The 14,581-nt window shown below is 41.3% G+C and overlaps 1 protein-coding gene across 1 annotated transcript in view; it reads left to right on the forward strand.

The window, feature by feature from the left end:
- The window catches only part of FMN1 (formin 1), a 145,923-nt gene that overhangs the window by 13,004 nt on the left and 118,338 nt on the right, over nucleotides 1-14,581 (forward strand). The gene's annotated exons all lie outside the window — the stretch shown is intronic.

Here is a 14,581-nt window from a genome sequence, read left to right on the forward strand (position 1 = left end):
ATACAGTCAGAAAAGATATTTGAGGGAAAGGGAGAATGTATAACAAAGAGTATAGCAAAAGCCTCAAAGTACAGCAAAAGCTACAAAAGTAGGAGTAAGTGAAGTCAATTTCAGATGCATTGAATGTCTCACTTGTTCTTTATTTCAGTGATTTTAACATTAAGATGTTATGTAGAACAGATTTGTCTTAATTGTGTGCTGTAAAATCAGATATGTGACCAAGGGTATGTTCAGGTGGGCACACACCCCCTTGGTGCTGGACACGCCCCCTGGGGCTGGACATGTTGGTGGGTATGCCCCCTTGGGGGCTGACCATGTTGTCCTCCATTTTGGTTTCCAAAATATGGTCACCCTAGATGGGGGGAAATCATGATTGCCTACTGTCACTTCTCTGTCCCCACTTTTGTTGCTTGATACTTCCTCTTTCTCTCAGGGAGAGAAAAGAGGAAGTTAAAAAGTGCATGTGGTCCATTCAGGGGCTGACTTTATAGCACCACACAGCAGGAGATAGCGGAAACTTTCATCTTTAAAAATAATACGGAGGAACTGGGTTGGGTTTTTTTGTTGCATGAAGAAGAGTAGACGGGGCGGGAGGCAAATGACATCGTGAGAGAGACCCGCAAAAATCCGTGAGTGCCCAGTAACGAGCATGCAATAAAACGCTCGTCTGATGATGCCCTTAGTTTGTCTGAAACATTGGCTTCAGGTATTTTCCTATTATTATTTTTAAAAAAAGAATAAAAGTTTTCATTGGCTGGTTACTTCTGTTCTATAATGCATTGTACATAGAGCTGTCCATGAAATCAGGATGGAAACTTCAGCGGATCCAGGGACTTATTGTTATCTGCAATTAGCTGCATGGAATGTGTTATACCAGTTCTAAAAGTATTTAATAGGGTTACCAGTCAGTGTTTGGGCTAAACTGAAGGTGTTGATGTTGACCTTTAAAACCCTTATATGACATTGATACAGGATGCCTTAGGGACATCTTCACCCCATATGCCTCTCTACGTGACTTAAGATAAAAGTCGTCCTTCAGTTGCTGCCCCCTTCTATAGTTGGACAGAGGCATTTTTGGTGGTGGCACGTCAGTCAAATAATTCCCTCTTGAAAGATTACTGCCTAATCTATTTTACTGGCTCATTTCAAAGAGCTGTTAGAACATACTTTTTTTTGGTCAAGCCTTCATATTCTAAGCTGTTGGGTTGGTGTTTATGCTCGGTTCTGATGTTGATATGATTTACTGGGGTTGGATTTAATGTTTTTAATGTTTGCTCTTATTTTTTTTAATTATGCAATTAACAACTGCCTTTTTATATGCATCCCACTGGGTTTTTTTATTTTGTTTTGTTTTGTTTTGTTTTTAAGAGCATGGGTTATTTTTGTGGTTCTGTTGTATGGTGTGGAAGTATTCCACTGGTTGTATGAGGTGGCGGCAGATTGGTTTACTGTTTATTTATTTATTTATTTATATTTATTTTTTAATTTATTTCTTACATTTATATACCGCCCCACAGCCGAAGCTCTCTGGGCTGTTTACAACAATTAAAAATAGTAAACATTAAAAGTATACAAAAATTTAAAAAACATAAAAACAGTATAAAAACAATTTTATCGGTTTTGTTCTGCTGCACACCGCGCCTATGTTGGCTGGGGCATTCTGGGATTTGTAGATCTCTTTTCCCCATCTAAACTTACATAGGATTGTGCCCTAACTGTCTTAACATGTACTGCCTGATGCTGTTAAGGTTTTATAAGACTGAATATAACTTTTTTTATAGGAATACTTCTGTTCTATATATAATTTTATATTTTCTGATTGTAAGCTATCATGAGCATTTGAATGGTTTGATTTGGTCTGGTGGATCGTTGTAATAAAATAAAATAAAGTATGCAGTCTTGGGCTGCTTCTAGATCGATTAGAAGCACCTTTTTTCATTTGAGTCTGTAACCTGTCACTCAGTTATAAACCTTTCCACTGCTCTTCAGGTTGGTTGTTGTGGTTTTCCGATTTCAGGTTAACAATCTTACAGTGTTGCAACTTAATTCCACATCCAAAAGATTAAAAAAATCCACGCAGCACAACAAACCGGTAAAACAGTACACCAAATCTGCCACCATCCAGTTCTGGACCAGAAACATGAGTATATATGAAGCTGATGGAGCCCCTTGGTCTCTCTAACCCAATATTGCCTACTGAGCCTGACAATGGCTTTCAAAGATCAGGCCAGAGTGCTTTCCCAGCTCTGCCACCTGAGATTAACTGGAGGGAAAAGGGATTTTTTTTAGTGTCCCATTCTCTGTCTTGAAGGCCATGGGCCATGTAATGCAAGAGTCTCCTGCGGCGTAGGAGACTCCGCCCCCTACTGTCACAGCAGCCTTGCAACACAGTGAGGCAAAAGTGCTTTTATTGACCTCTGGCAGCATCACAGTCCTTGGGCCTTGCGTTGCAGAGATTTGACAGACACTGACATAAAATCAGTGGAGGCTGGTGGTTCAGATTTCTGTGGGGTTGTAAATCCATTCTTGGTTTTAGTAAGTACCAGCTAGAACTCTAAAGGAGCTATCCAAGGTGCTGAACCTACCCCTAAAGTGGGTGCAGCATGTTGGATACTTCCTTTAGAGTTCTGGCTGGTTTTGACTAAAATCCAGAATGGATTTATTGCCCCACTGAAATCGGAGCCATTGGCCTTCATGCATGAAATCACTTTACCGAAATTTCAGAGTGGCTAGCAGAAGCTGGAATACTTTCTGCAGTTCACTCTAGGTGTGTGTAAAAAGGCTGAGCCAATCTGTGCCTGTTGAATACTCTCTGGTACTGTATTTTCTCACTGCATTGCAGACCTTCCATTCTGGAACTGGTAGTAAAACTACCCTGACTGTTTATTTTTCTAAAACTCATTCCAAATATCACAGAATGTACTTCACAAAACCTACCAGATTCCTATGTTTTAAATGATAAAAGAATATCAATCTACTGTCATTTTTAAGTACCTATATAGTTTTAAATTTATTTCTGTAAATGCATGGAAAAGCATTCATAAGTGTAATTATTTTATGCATGTCTCCTTGAGTACACTTAAATCTAGTTTGCATAACTTTAATTTCATAGGTTAGAAAACAAAAACAAATGTAGTTGTTTCAAAGAGGCTGGACAGTCTGCCATGTTCCGTTCACCATTGCTGATGTTTAATTTGCAAAATAGAACTCAACCAGGACATGAATACAAATGCTGTATTTTTCGTGGTTAATGCTATTGTGTTGCAGTAAATTGAAGTTGTGCTACTGACATCTAGTGGTTAAAGCAGAAAATTGCATGGAGGAGATAAAAAAAAACTGCAAGGGTGAGGGAAAAGAGTGGGGGGAAAGGCAAAATGAGACATAAGGGAAATGCAGATGCAGGAAGCTGCACCTTTCTTCTACCAAGGATTTCACACTTGGAATTCCCAGGTAGTCTCCCATCCAGGCACGGACCAGACATAGTCCTCCTTAACTTCCGCAAGGTTGTAACACGTACCTTCAGACCATGCCCTGGGTTCAAATGATGAGACAACTCCCAAATGTTAAGACATTTGCTTGCTGTGCTCAGGAGCATAAACTGCTGGGGAATGACTCAAGCCCCCTTTGGGATTTTCCAGAGGGGGCAATGCCCAACCACATAACATAGCAAGGTCACAGCCTGGCTGGCAGCAGTGCGTATCCTGAATGTATTTCTTCTCCTTGGTGCATTGTTTAGTTATCTATCCTTCAGTGCTCCCTCTTGGTTAGCTATAATAAATTCGTTTTAATTCATAAAAAGAGTTTGTTGGTTTTTATCTTGGGCTTCAACCTGGGTGATATATTGTATAGGACTATGGATGGTGGGGTAATGTGTAAACTATCATAATATTATAATTAAAAAGTAATATTTTTGTTGACTACTGGCTATTTTAATATTTATTTATTTATTTATTGCATTTGCATACTGCCCCATAATTGAAGCTCCCCGGGCGGTTTTAAACACCCTCGGATCCATTGATGAAGGGTGGTGTTTTGTAAACCACCCAGAGAGCTATTTATTGCATAGAAATGCAATAAATAAATAAATTTCAGCAATATAAATAGAAATAGATGCATAAATATAAACAAATAAGCCTAGTCCTCTTTCCCAGGTTCAGCCTCATGCCCCCCTCCCCCAAAATTGAGAAGTCTATGTTCCTCGCTGTGCGGTTTAGTTTACAGAGAACAATTTCACCAGCCAAAATGGATACCCACATTCAATAAAAGTCCCCACCAGTTCTCCCCCACCCCCTGCTATCACTTGTTGAGTCTTCACAACATGTGGATTTCATGAATTTGTGGTGGGGAGGATAATTTAGGCTGCTCAATCGGCTGCCTCTAGTTGTAACTTCTGACCACAAGATTTCCAGCCTACAGCTTCCCTTCTACTGCAGTTTTCAGATTTGTAGAACTCCTTTCCTCGCCCCTGTTTTCTGTGCTTCTACTAAATGGTACATTCCATTTAATAGTTGATGGAGGCAATAAACAAAGATGGCTTGTCAATCTGAAAGCTCCACAGCCATTGCTATTGGTTGAACAGGGTGTGATTTCAGTTTATGAGAGCACTGGCCCAGAACCTATTTTCAGTGATAGGGCTCAGACCATCAACATGTGAAACTGTCTGGAAAAAGTGCTGAGTATGTGTGGAGTGTCTGATTCAGGGTAATTGCATCCAGGACAGAGGGTGAAGTCAAGGCAGATTTGAACCATCACTACATCTCATTTTACAATGTCATTGATATGAAGATAAAAGTGAAGGGGAGGTATATGAAAGAGATGATAGGGAGATGCAGGACAGTGCAGAAAAGAAGGTGGGAGGGAAGAATGGTGAAAGAAGCAGGGTGTATGTGGACGTGTGGGCTGGGGAAGAAAGGAGGAAGGAACAGTGGCAGCCCCTTTTCTTCCCAGACAGTGGCTTCCCACCTATACTCCCTCCCTGGCACACACATACATTAAGGGGAGACATGATAGCACTCTTCAAATATTTAAAAGGTTGTCACACAGAGGAGGGCCAGGATCTCTTCTCGATCATCCCAGAGTGCAGGACACGGAATAATGGGCTTAAGTTGCAGGAGGCCAGATTCCGGCTAGACATCAGGAAAAACTTCCTGACTGTTAGAGCAGTATGACAGTGGAACCAATTATCTTGGGAGGTTGTTGGCTCTCCCACACTAGAGGCCTTCAAGAGGCAGCTGGACAGCCATCTGTCGGGGATGCTTTAGGGTGGATTCCTGCATTGAGCAGGGAGTTGGACTTGATGGCCCTGTAGGCCCCTTCCAACTCTACTATTCTATGATTCTATGATATCAACCTATGGGGAATCCTCTCTTCATGGTGCTGTTCCAGCTGTGGTCTTGGTGTAGAAAGCATAACTATATATCCTATGGGCTTTTCCCATATCCCGGAACGTTTTGAAAGCAAAAAGTCATAGAGGCTGAAAACTGGTTGGAAAAAGGGAGAGGAGCCAAGGAAGGTAATCCGTGAGGGCAGCTGCGGCTCAGTATCCTGAGGGAAAGCTAAGCAGAGCTCTATTAGCAAGAGTGCCTGTACATATGTCCACACCAGCGGGATAAGTGAAGAGAAGGTATGAGGAGTGAGTTTATTCATTATTTATGACATTTGTATTCCAAAAGTCCTGCCTTGAGGTCTGAGCAGCATCCATAGGATATTCTACCTTTTTCTTCACAGCAACCATGTCACTGAGGCTCATGGCTGAATAGAAATTTGAATCTAGGTCTCCCCAGGCCAAATTCAACATTCTGCCACTAGATCAGCACATTTTAAGGGCTCCCACTTGAGATGGATATATCATTTAATAGATTCATATACCACTTGATATATCTAAAAAAAATTCTGGGCAGTTTTCAAGGAAATATTAAAATACATTAAAATACATCATAATAAATACAAAACTATATAAAACATTTGTAAAAACATTAACACCAAATGCTCAAAATGCCATAATTAGCAACAGACTAAGCAGCACAATCAGGGGAGGTCTGGGTAAAGAGGTGGGCGTTTAACAGGTGCCTAAAACATGCCACAATTAGTGTCCTGAGAATACCAGTAGGGGAGGGCATTCCATAAGATGGGTGCCACCACAGAGAAGGCCTGCTTGGTTGCCACCAGATTTCACTGCAGGTTGCAGTACAAACAAGAAAGCCTCCACCTCCTCTTAGTGTTCTTATGGGTCTGCATCAGGTAAAACAATTCGCCAGATAACCCGATTCCAAGGTATTCTGGGCTTTATATGTCAACAGCAAGACCTTGAGCTTGGCTCTGGAGCGAATGGGTAGCAAGTGCAGTTGCTTCAACACTAGTAAAATATGTGTGCAGCCAGGCATCCCCGCTCAGCATCCTGGCTGCCACATTCTGCATCAGATGGAGCCTCCAGTCCAAGCTCTTCATGAAGTGCATTACAGTAATCTGAACTGTGAGGTTACCATTGCATGGACTACGGTGGCCAGGCTATCCCTGTCCCGGAAAGGACATAGCTGACATACATACCAGAGCTGGTAGGTGCTCCTTGCGACAGAAGGCACTTGGGCCTCTAATTACCATGATGACTCCAGGTGCACCTGACTCTTTGTCCCCAGGGATAGTGCTGATGTAATGGGGGGGGGGGAGAGACATTCTCCCCCTGCACATGACAGTAAATGCCTAAATCGAACTAAAATGAGCTGAGCAGCTAGCAGGGAACTAGCCAGGCTTTCTGTTAGTATTGTTTCTTTGTTCTCCTTATACTTTTATCCTCAGGTCCCCAAATAGAGTTAGATCATAGAATAGTAGAGTTTGGAAGAGGCCTATAAGGCCATCAAGTCCAGCCCCCTGTTCAATGCAGGAATCCACCTTAAAGCATCATGACCAGTTGCATCTTCAATGCCTCTAGTGTAGGAGAGCCCACTGCCTCCCTAGGTAATCGGTTCCATTGTCATACTGCTGCCTTGGGTCTGAAGCATATACTTAACAATAAGAAAGATGATCCATTGCCTACAGAATTTTAGTGTTCTGTCTCTTTCTGCTTTACAGTATAACGTATTTCAGATGGAACAGCCAAAATTGTTCACAATATTGCACTATTTTCATTTCCAATCCTTTGCCTAATATAGCATTTGGCTCTTGCATCACCAACACCACAATTTGCCTGATAACTGCAACATTTCTTTCTGGAATTGTTGCAGCCAATTCAGAGCTATATATGGATTGTTAGATTTATAACATAATATCCTTTTTCATTTCTCTTCATGTTTAATTTTTACTGACTTTAGTCTAATAGCCTTATGCGTTGTCCACTCACCAAGCTGAGAGATCTTTCTGGAATTCTTCACAGCCTGCTCTGAGTTGTATAATCCTGAATAATATGTTTGTCAACAGCAAATATTTGAGATCTGCTAGCAGTTTCCTAGTTTGCTGAAGGTACATAAGCATAACTGTGTATAACTGTTATTTAATGTGCAAGAGATGCTATGCTTCTGTTGTTCCTTTTAACCAAATATGTGCTATGTATCATAACTTGGATTAAGAAGACACTTTTGCCATATGACACAGTTTGAACGATACTGAATTCCCTGATTTAATATGTTGTTGTAAAACTTTAAAAGGAGGGTGTGCCATTCAGAAGAGATGCCATCAGTAAAGGCAGCACAACTTGTGACCAGCCTAGTTGAACACAGTCCAACATCCATGTATTCTGGCCTTCCAGATACTTAATGGTAATCCAATTTTTGCAGCCCCGGGCAAACAGCAAAACCAGGACTGCTGTTAGGCTCATTTTGGCCTGATGGTAACAAGTTGCTAAGACCTATCATTGAGGCAGGGTCGAGATTGAAGCATACACACTCACCCTGCCCCCATAAAATGCCTTCTGGAGCACTCCCTTGAATATCAGTGCTCTCCCTGTCAGGCTTACCTGCTAGCTATGGGCAACAGCAGCACCTCAATTTGTGCCAAGAAATTGTGAGCCACCTGCCATTTTAATTACTCACAATGACTTGGCATAGCACTATGCCAGGGCATTGTGGGTAATTAAAATAGATGGCCTCTTCCAGATCCAACCACTGCACAAGGGGCCTAGTGCTGGCATGTTCAGTAGGCCATTCTGTGGAACTGGACCTCTTACAGTTGTCCAAAGATGTCAGGTGCTTTTATGCCACACTATTAGGTGCTTCTATGCCACACTGTTAATTGCCTAGGTTCCATGTCTCCATGGTGGCTAAATGTAAGATATATTTTGAAGATGAAAGGAAAAGACTAGGAGGATTTTCAACTTTTTATTTTATTTTCTGGTACTTAATACAATTGGGAGATTAATCGATTAACAATCACTTAATAGACCAGTTTTTGATTGCAATGATAACCCAGATATCTGCCCGATTGCTTCCATTGCAAGTGGGAGTGGCTGAACAAACTATGGACCTTCTGTTCATAGTTTGGTTAGCGTTTTGTGTAGATTAGGCAATCTGGCCTGTCTCTCCCTCAACAAGCTTATTTCTCTAGCTTGTTGAGGGAGAGAGAAACCAGAGTTTCTGGTTCACATATAACTAACCAGACCATGGATAGAACATCCGGAATTTGTTTAGCTGCTCCTGCTTGCAGCAAAAATAGTCAGGTAGACACCAATATGCTGGATAACTCTGTTATTCAGAATTCAGGGCTTCCATGGCCAAGTCAACTTGTTCTGAATAACATAGATTTTTTAAAAAATCATCTGAATTATCATTGCACGCAAACCAGGCCAATAATTTTACCTGAGAAACAAGAATTTTCATTACCAAACAAAAATGTCCATTTTAAACAAGAATCAGTAATCTCTAGTTTAATAGATATAAAAATGTATTGATTGAGGGAGGCTAAACTATTTATTTTTTTACTTATGCTTTTACCTCTGTAGCTCACTTGATATCTTTTGAGGAGGCACAGACAGGTGGGTAGAAGGTGTAATCCACTGTTGTCTGTCAAGTTGGTGTTTTCTGTGTCTCGTAAAGGCAGTGTCTGTCTGGTGTAAGATCCATGTGCATGTGATGCATGAAGGATTTACAAGCTCTAATAGAGTTCTAAATTTTAAGTCAGAATGTTTACTTGGCAATATAGAAAAGCTAGATAGTCTGGTAAGAGAGAAGCTTGCAAGTTGAGTATAATATAAAAAATCATATCAGGGAGAAAGAAAACACTAAATAAAACCAAATGCATTCTGGGCCACAATTAGCACTACATCAGAAGAACTTTGTGTGGAGTGCCTTGAACAATAGTAACATTTGTAGCCTGGAATAATTCTTTCTGTGAAGCTATTTTTTTATTTATTTATTTATTTATTTATTTAATTTATATCACACCAAGGTGGTGTATATAATTCTCCTCCTCTCCATTTTATCTTCACAGTAGCAGCCCTGTGTAGTAGATTAGGCTGAGAGTCTGTGACTGGTCTAAAGTCATCTACTGAGCTTCCATTGCCTAGTTAAATGAAGATGAGAGTTTGGATCTTCCAACTCCAGTCCAGCACTCTAACCACTACACCACACTGCCACAATGGTCTAATGATGATTTGTATTACTTCCTGGAAATAATGATAGTGGACATGTATAAGTAGAGTGAGAAGGCAAGTCAGAAGTTTGGGGAAAATGAAGCAATTTCTGCCAGAATAGTTGGATGGCCATTCCTAGGCATAGCCTACATCAGTGGTTCCCAAACTTTTTCAGGTCACCGCCCCCTTGGTTCCACAAACTCATGCCCAGTGCCCCCCTACCCTACACTATAAAAATCATTATTCAGAATAGTGGTTTTCAACGACCCACCAAGGAAGATAATAACAATAAAATTCAAAACAGTAACAATTAATTGAATACTTTATTCAAAATCCAATTGGTGTGCCTTGCCACTCTGGCTGCAAACAGAGGCGTTCACTCTCTTTTCCCTCCTTCCCTCGGCAAGCCTGGGGCGGGTGCTTCCCATTTAGAGGGGATTCTAGGAGTTGAAGGACTTTTTTCTGTCTAAACATGCATAAAATTGTGCCTTTAACTTATCATGTCACACTAGCATGAATACAGGAATCAAATAGGATTTCCTTCTTCAGTGGAACACACTTACTTAGGAGTAAGCACCATTTTGTTATAGAAAAGGATAATGTATTTTAATTAAAATTTTAAAATAATTATCTGCCACCTGGTACAGAGTTTTCCTATGGAAAATCTGGCTGGGACTGAAGTAGAGGGGCACTAATTTTACTGTACTTATTATCTTTAAATATGGTTAAATATCCCACAGTTACCTTGCTATTCTATTTCTACAATTCATTTTCTCCTGTCTTTTCTTCACCCTCTCTTCATTTTCAGGCTGAATCCTATGCACATTTACCTCAGAGTAAGTTCTACTGATCTCAGCGGGGCTTACTTCTGAGTAGACATACTTAAGATTGTGCTGCAGCTCTGTTTTAAAGTGACACAAGATACACACATACCATGTTTACCAAAAGAACGCTTGAAAAAAGGGGGTTGGACACCCTGAAATAAGCAAGGGCAGATAGGAATGGTTTCAGCAAGCATTCAGGAAAAAGGTGCTGCTGAATCTTCTTTAGCCAGGAAGGACCTGGGGAATTGCAATTCTCTCTCCCTCCCCCTTTTCTTTTCTCTCCCAATCCTGTTGTAGTCCAGATTTTTTGGGGTGGGTGGGAGCACACACACAGAAGCTCTCTCTCTCTCTCTCTCTCTCTCTCTCTCTCTCTCCAACCCCCTCTCCCCCCAAGCCTCACAGTAGCTGCTGGGCTGATTAGGACAGGAGGGCAGCAGCTCAGAGGGGAGATGGCCCCAATCTGCAACTCCTGACAGGGGAAGGGAGCCTGGTGATGCCTTGCAGCAGCACAAGCAGTCCTGCTCCCCACCCAGCCTGTCGGCTGACTGCTATTCTTGGCAGCTGCTTTGCCGCCCTCCACATGCTCCTTCCTCTCTGCCACAGGGCTGCTGCTCCCGCCTTGTGCAGCAACTATCGCGAGAGGTCTGCTGGGGCAGCTTGTAGGAGCGAGCAGGCGGCGGTGGCTCCAGCACGAAAGAAGCCCTGGGCCCTCATAGGCAGAAGAAGAGTGGGCAGAGCAGCTGAATTCGCCGCTGTTTCCTGCTCTGCTGCCTCCTGTGGGCGCTTCCCCCACCCCCTACTTCTGGTGGGGCCGCTGTGGGCTTGAGGTAGGAGGAGAGAGCGGCTGCGTGAGTGAGAAAGTCCTTCCTGAGCAGGGGCGGTGTGGGGAGAGCAGCTGTATTTGCCGCTCTTTCCTGCTCGGTCCCTGGGCTTTAGGACCTTCTGGAGAGACCACCTCGAGCGCCCCCCCTGCTGCCCCTTTGCCTCTTAACGCCCCCTATGCAATCCCACCGCCCCCAAGGGGGCAGTACCGCCCACTTTGGGAACCACTGACCTACATCAATGATACAATTGTTTACTAAAGAAAGTTCTTAAATCAATTCCAATAATAAATGAGGAAATGGTCTTGAAAATGCTAACAGATAAAAACAACAAACTTCACCCATGCCTCATGAGTGTACACTGTGCCATTTTGTGCAGTATACATATAATGTATTCACACTTCCAGGAAATGTCTTGCGTTTTTTGCCATTTTTGTGCTTTTCTGTTTGCCATCAGAAGTTGGCGTTACAAAGCATGTTGTGTTGCCTACTTGTTGCCTATACTCTTTTATATTACCTATTTTGTTTGTTTAATAAATACCAGTAAAATAAGGGGTTTTAACTATCCTTTAAACACTGCATTTCTACTAATATAGGATAGTTAAATGTGAGGCCAAATATTTTATACTTCCATTTTTTAAAATTGCTGTTATAGATGCATTAGTCTTATCATGTTGTTGATTTATTTTTCTTTATGCAAACTTTTCTATATGAAAAATGCCTGTAGCCAAAGATAGATTTTGTTTTAACGGTTTTATTCTGTTTTTATTTTCATTTTATCTTGTACACCGCTCCAAAAATTTTCAATGGGGAGCAGTATATAAATATTCTAAATAAATAAATAAATAAATAATAGACCGCTGGCCCCCTACTGAATGAAAATATTTATTTGTTTATTTACAATATTTATATATCACTCCCCATTGAAAATTTCAGAGTGGTGTACAAGATAAAATAAAATAAAAACAGAATAAAACACTTTAAAGTAGATTTTAAAAGAAGCAAAATATACAGTGAACCATGGCTGATCATTAGGAAAGGCTTCCTGGAATAATGACGTTTTCAGGAGGTGCCGAAAGGAATACAAATTTGGTGCCTGCCTAACCTCCAGAGACAGGGAATTCCATAGGCTACCACGCTGAAGGCTCTTCCCCTGGTGGACTCCAATTGGAGCATGGGTCTATGTGGAACCACCAGGAGCATGCCCTCGGATGACCTCAGTGATCAGGCAGGTTGGTAGGGCAGAAGTATCCTGGTCCCAAAGTATCCTGGTCCCATGTTGTGAAGTCCCTCCTAGAATTTTTATCCTGAATTTTGGGGTGTCAACCTGACTGCTAAATGATACTGATCCTCTGGGTCTGTAGAAAATTAGGGTCTGGTCTATTGCTATGTCAGTTGCTTGGATCCAGGAATATGTCCAATAGATCCATAGACTTTGAAAAGAACAAAGAACGATAGATAACACTGCCATACATCCTCTTTCTCTGCAAGCCATTTTTGGATGTGAATTATCAAGTGGACTCATAGTAGATTCTGCTTCACTTCGTAATGGAAGTAAGGGATGAGTATAATGGCGAAGTGGATCATGATTCAAGCTGTCATTCTTGCCCTCTCTTCTGCCCCTTCTATCACCATGTGGAGAAAGTTAACACTTAGCCAGGTGCTTGACACAGAAGATTGGTACTTTGGCCTCAGGCACCTGAATACAGGAATCCAATATAAACTTCTCCTGTTAACCTTCAAAGCTTTTCACAGTCTAGCTCCTTCCTATCTCTCCTCTCTCATCTCACACTATTGCCCCGCTCGTGCTCTTCGCTCCTCTGATGCCATGTTTCTCGCCTGCCCAAGGGCCTCTACTTCCCTTGCTCGGCTCCGTCCATTTTCTTCTGCTGCCCCTTACGCCTGGAACGCTCTTCCAGAATATTTGAGAACTACAAGTTCAATCGCAGCTTTTAAAGCTCAACTAAAAACTTTTCTTTTTCCTAAAGCTTTTAAAACTTGATGTTGTGCAGTTTTACCCTACCCTGTGCCTGCTTACCCTACCCTGTGCCTGTTTGCATTCTCTTCCCCTCCTTATTGTTTCATTATGATTTTATTAGAATGTAAGCCTATGCGGCAGAGTCTTGCTATTTACTGTTTTACTCTGTACAGCACCATGTACATTGATGGTGCTATATAAATAAATAATAATAAATAATAAATAATAACTTGCTGGTTGCTTGAGCCAGGAGAGGAGAAAACAGCTGCAGCGGCAACAAATGAGGAAAGCAGTGGTTGGATAATGTAGCATGAATTAGTGCTCTGTTCATTTTGGGCTCACGGTGTAGCATCATGAATCTTTTCTTCTATTTCATCTGTCTTATCCTTTGTACAGTTGTGTGTGGAGAATTCTGAAGATGATGTCACTTCCTGTGCTATAGGAATGTTGTAGGCAAAAGGGCTCCACACTGTGAGTCTAAAGTTGTAGGTAAAAGGGCTCCATAGTTTTTATCTTACATAGGGGTTTTTAATTTCCCCCCCGCTTATTTCTTTTATTGTTGTGTTTTAATTAATTGGTTGGTGCTGTTTATTTCTTTTAATGTTGTGTTTTTAATTTATTTGTTTTATGCTATGTTTAATTAAGGTTTTGTTAATCTGGATTTTATTGTTAGCCACCTTGAGTAACCTATTTTATTGTTGTTGTTGTTGTTATTTGGCAGAAAGGTGGGATGTAGCATGCTGCAGGCGTAAGTGGAAATTGATAAAAAAAAAAAATCCTTCACCCCATTTCCCCAGTGGGAGTCCCTGCTAGATTGCAGTCCATTCAATAAACAGAAGGGCCGTTCCATTTGCAAAATAGCCTCCCAGGATCTAATCCCTAATAGGCTGAAAACAAATTTTGCAAGGGAGAAAAATATGTGGTTTACTTACCTCCTATGTGCAGATAGGTGCTGTTAAACTTGTGGGGTTTAAAAAAAGAAAAGAAAAAAGAGAACTTCCATTGTCCCTCCCAACATGGGTGGAGGTCACATGTAGGACAAGATGTGTTTGTTGATCAATGTGGTTTTAACTTGACCTCCTTTGAGACAATGTGTACAAATCTGGGTTGGGAAGAACACGCCTTTTTAAATAAAACATTTTAAAATGTGCCCTGCAGTGTATGATGCTCAAGTTGTTAAATAGCAAAGAAGAGACGTGATAACATTTCGCTGTCCTTTCTGAACCCAGCAGTAGTAAAAATAAAGATTGAGGGGTGTTTTGTGGTTTAATATTGTTGTGTCTTTTAAAAGGACAAATACAACCTCTTAGCCTTTACTCTTGGGAAAATACTGCAATAGTTGATCTTCTCTAGCTCTCTAATACCCTCCTTAACATAGGATGCTCAGAGCTTTACACAA

This window comes from Elgaria multicarinata, chromosome 2 (genome assembly GCF_023053635.1).
Source record: "Elgaria multicarinata webbii isolate HBS135686 ecotype San Diego chromosome 2, rElgMul1.1.pri, whole genome shotgun sequence".
Taxonomy (NCBI): domain Eukaryota; kingdom Metazoa; phylum Chordata; class Lepidosauria; order Squamata; family Anguidae; genus Elgaria; species Elgaria multicarinata.